The sequence below is a fragment of the Castor canadensis genome, chromosome 12 (genome assembly GCF_047511655.1).
Source record: "Castor canadensis chromosome 12, mCasCan1.hap1v2, whole genome shotgun sequence".
NCBI lineage: Eukaryota > Metazoa > Chordata > Mammalia > Rodentia > Castoridae > Castor > Castor canadensis.
In genome coordinates, this window is record NC_133397.1 from 41,454,053 (window position 1) to 41,459,291 (window position 5,239).

The window sequence follows — 5,239 nt, forward strand, 5'->3', positions numbered from 1 at the left end:
ATGTGCATGATGGATAAATGGATAAGCAAAATGTGATAGATGAACACAAAGGAATAGTATTCAGCCTTCGAAAAAGAAATTCTGTAATATGCAAAAATGTCAGATATAACATGATTCCACTTATATGAGGTACTTAGAGTGTCAAAGTCATAAAGATGGGCAGATTAGCTATTGCCAAGGGCTAAGGGGCAGAGGGAATGGGAAGTTATTATTTAATGGGGGCAGTGTTTTCCAAGATGAAAAGGATTCTGGAGATGTTGGTGATGATGGGTATACAACACTGTGGATGAATTTATTGCCACTTAACTATATGCTTGAAAATGAGTAAGATAGGAAATTTTATCTGTATTTCACCACAATAAAAATGGAAAAAATAAAGGAAGAAAAATGACTCTGTCCCTGCAAACTAAGTTAGATTGCCCTGTTATATCTTGTCATCATATTCTGTGCTTTGCTTTTGTGATACTTAAAATCTGGCAGGGCATGGGTGGTGTATGCCTGTAACCCCAGTACTCAGGAAGCTGAGGTAGGAGGATTGGGAGTCTGAGGCCAACCTGCTGAGCCTGTCTCAAAAAAAAAAAAAAAAAAAGTGGGGGATCTTACATTTCTCATGCTCCCTTGCAGTTGGTTCTGGATGTGAAATAGATTGCACCAAATTGATGCATGATGGGAGATTTGGAAAACTGAAGAGGCAAGCACCACATTCTCAGTCATGGACTTACTGGGGCTTTCTGCAACTGCATCCACAGATCGATTTTACAGATGTCAAAAGACCATGGCAGGTTCCTGATCCCTTGATCACAGCATCAATGAATGATCACAGCAGGGGTTCTTTACTCCCCCCCTTCCTGATGGCTGCTCTCCTTTGGCAAGACAGCTCAGTGGTGATGTTCCTGTGATTACAATAAAGAACTATTACCTCCCAACAATTCTCTGAGAGACACATCCCTGTGTTAAATACTTTTTTCTGCTTAAAATAGGCAGAGCAGTTTGAACTTAAAGTAATATAATTGATAATATGGAACATTCAATAGGAACCTGCAAACCTTTATTTTTAAAGTTATTTTATTTGTATCTCTTCTCTGCACTGTATGCTTCCAAAATAAGTGTTGAGGGGCTTGAGAATTATCTATGAGATTCTCTTCCATGTGTGCTGACTATAGGCACATCAAATCAGGGTGAAAATGTCTCACTTTTTTTTCTTCCCCCTGGGGTAACTCAACTTGAAATTTATTTATTTATTTATTTTTATTATGTGCATACATTGTTTGGGTCATTTCTCCACCCTTCCCCCCTCTCCCCCTCTCCCCCACTCCCCTCACTTTGTTTTTAAAGTTTATTCACATCATACAATGAGTGAATGAGGAAATGTTAAGGATTATTTTCAACAAAGTAATTGGGGGGAGGGGACTGGAGTTTGAACTCACGTCTTCATGCTTGCAGAGCAGGTGCTCCACCGCTTGAGCCACATCTCCAGTTCTAATTTTTGTATTTTCCTGACTGAGGAAAGGAACACAATTGGCAGGAGGACAATGGCTTTCCTCTCGTGACACCTGGGATGTCGTAAATTAAAAGTGATGTTAAGGACAAATGGGGGATTCCAGATTTCCTTGTCTTGACTCAGCATCCTGAAGTGACGGTCAGCAGGTGGGATGAGCCACTAAGTCAGCTCCTAAGCCACACCAGCAACAGGCTCCTTGCCTTTCACTCCTGGTGGTACTCTGGGAGAGGATGACAATTCGGAATGCAATCTTTTTATAACGTTTGCAATGTGAGTTAGACAGCAAGTGAGTAACAGGGAATAAAACTCAGGAAATACAGCCTTTAAGTAGCACTGGGCACACATTTGACATAATGTTTGTTTTGGAGGGAGCTTTTTATATTTATATTTAATCCAGTAATATTTCTGCATGTACTAAAGCAGAGAAACATTGATGGATATCAGGGCAACTGACTGAGAAGTGCACACACATGCATTTATCACTTTCTGGCAGGGAACAAACAGCAGCAAACATTTGAGTTTGAGTTTCTGGAGATTCGCTCTACATTAATGAGGCCCCCATTCAGGAGAGAGTAAGACAGGATTGCTTTGACTCTCAGGTCTATTAAAGGTGGTTAGAGCCTGCTGAGTCTTGACCATATGTGAATTATCCACTTGGCAGATTACTGCATCCTTGAAATTCAGCCAGCCTAACCCCAAGTGACCTACTCTGCCTAAATTCTATCAGGAAACACTAACTTATTTAAACCTTACACAATGTCAAACCCTATTTTACATATATATATATGTGTGTACATAATATTTCTAAAGCCAAAGTTTTTGGATCATCCAAAGTTTGGAACTAAAATTATTTAGAGCTGACATGTCCCTAAAAACTGTTTGTCCATGCTAGGTATGGGGGCACATGCCTGTAATCTCATACTGGGGAGACTAAGGCAGGAAGATCATGAGTTCAAAGCCAGCCTGTTCTACAGAGCAGAGACCCCCATCTCAAATAAATAAATAAATAAACCTAACCAAATAAACAAACAAAAAAAACCTTTTAGTCCAATAGCTTCACTATATATCTGAGAAAACAGACACAGTGAGGTTTACTGTTTTGCCCTGCAGAACACTTAATTGTGAAATCAGCATGATTAAAGCTTAGCTTCCCTTCCATTAGCTTACAAATAAGGAAGTTTCCAAAAATATTTTTAGAGTTGTCTGCAATATGAGGGAAATGATCCCAGGTTGTGTCAAAGCTTCCTAAAAACAAGCCAGGCACCAGTGGCTCACGCCTGTAATCTTAGCTACTTAGAAGGCTGAGTGATATCACGAGGATCGTGGTTTGAGACCAGCCCATGCAAATAGTTCCCAAAACTCATCTCCAAAATAACCAGAACAAAATTGACTGGAAGTGTGGCTCAAGCAGTAGAGCGCCTGCTGACACTACAAGCAGTCTTCAGAATCTGTCCTGTCTTTATTTTATTTTGTGACTGAGACTGCTTACTGCCATAGTGCATCTCTTCCCTACAAGAAGACCTCAGTTGTCCTCTGTAAGCTGTTGAATCTCAGGGAGGAGCTGGACCCACAAGGAATCTGGAAAGACAACCCGTAGGCTAAGGAGTATGTGCCATTAGCATGAGCTGCTGGAGAAGGGACTTTGCCATGTGTGTTTAGTGCTGCTCAGCAGCTGGCCACCAGGAAACATCGTGCCTTGGAAGCTGTTCAGTGATGGCCTGTTGGACTCTGCTAGCAACCAGAAGAGCAGCCAGTGGAAAGGAGGCAGTGACTATGCACTGGCAGACAAACACCACAAGGTTGTTTCAGCACTGCTGACTGCCTTTCAGGACAAAGACATGCATATGTTTGTAGATTTTCACAATCTGCACCATCTTCTGCCCATTAGGACAGCTACTATTAAAACCAAACCAAAGCAGGACATAACAAGTGTTAGGGAGGACGTGGGGAATTCTAACCTTTGAACACTGACTACCGCGGAATGTAAAATGGTGCAGCCGCTATGGAAAACAGGATGGAAGTTACTCAAAAAATGAACACTAGAACTACCTTATTGTCAGTGGCAAAAGTATTTCCAGAAGACCTTGGTTCTTGTGCTCTGGCTGGAAGAATCCAAGCAGAACATGTGGTTATAAAGGGAGTTTATTAAATGTTAGGGAGGGAAAATACAAAGGGGAACATGGTAGGGTGCAGGTGGAGTCTGCCAGCAGAGAGAGAGAGAGCTTCTCTTATTAGGTACTTTTATAATTTACATTAATCTAAGGGAAGGGAGGAACCAGGTGATGCCCATCCAATAATCAATGAGTGGAGAGGGGCATGGGCAGTTCTGGCCAGGTGAGGGTGGTCTGGGCCATCCCTGGGCAACCTGCATCTGAGTCCTAAACTTTCCCTACTTCTAGCCTGCCTCAATATGACCCAGAAGTTCCACTTTTAAGTATATGCCCAAGGGAATGGAAAGCTGGGACTTGAGGAGGTGTCTGTACACTCATCTTTACATTCAATAATATTATTCACAATCGCCAAAAGGTGAACAGATGAATGAACAAGCAAAACATAGTACGTACATGCAACAGAATGTTACTCAGTTTTTAAAAAGGAACAGAATTAAAAAGGATGTTAAGGACAGATGGGGGATTCCAGATCTGGTGGATCAGTTGGGGGCTAACATGCCACCACATGGATGAAACTTGAGGACTTTATGTTAAGTGAAATAGGTCAGTCACAAAAAGACAAATACTGTATGAGCCCACTTATGTGAGGTTTTTGGAATAGTCAAATTCATAGAGAGAGAAAGAATAATGGTTGCTGGGCTGAGGAAAGGGAGGAATGGAGGGTTGTTGTTTAATGAGTTCAGAGTTCAGTTTTGTAGGATGAAAAGAATTCTGGAGATGAATGGTGGTGATCATTGCACAGCAATATGAAAGTAACTTTGTGCCACTGCACTGTACAGTTAAAAATGGTTAAGATGGTATATTACCCAGCATTTCATCGCTCTAACAAAACATCAGACACAGGCTACATTTAAAGAAGGGGTTTATTTAGCTCACAGTTCTGGGGGATTAAGGGCATCATGCCTTCATCTGGTCAGTTCTGGTGAGGACCTCATGGTGAATGGTGGATGGTGGAGCATATGCAGAAGAATTGCATCTTGAATAGGAAGCAGAGGGACTGGGGCCCCACAATTCCTTTAGAGAGCAAGCACCCAACTGACCTAAGTACACACCTCTTAAAGGTTCCACAGCACCCAATACCACCCCACCGAGGACAAAGCCTTCAGTAGACCCTTGGGGGACGTTCAAACCACACTCAACCCATTGCAGATGATAAAATTTTTGTTAATTATATTTTTACCACAATTTTTTTTAAAAAAGGAAGTCTGCAGTATTCCTAAAGTGTATGTTAATTGAATTTGTAAAGTATTCAAAATTCTTTTTTTTTTTTTTTTGTCTTGCTGGTGATTTAGCCAGGGCCTAAGCACTCTATACTGAGCTATCGCCTTAGTCCTCAAATTTCTTTTTTTTAATTCAAATGTAAACCACAGATATCTTCTATTTTTCCCTTTGCTCCTTCTTTCCCTTCCTTTCTTCATTCTTCTCTCTCATCTCCTCAAACATCTGTAGGCTACTGAAGATACACTAAAGATTGTGTGAAACCTGAGGACTTTTCCATAGAAGGTACCATACCTGCTTGGAATCCAACAGGGAAGCTCCTTGCTGATCATCTGACCACGGCTCTGAT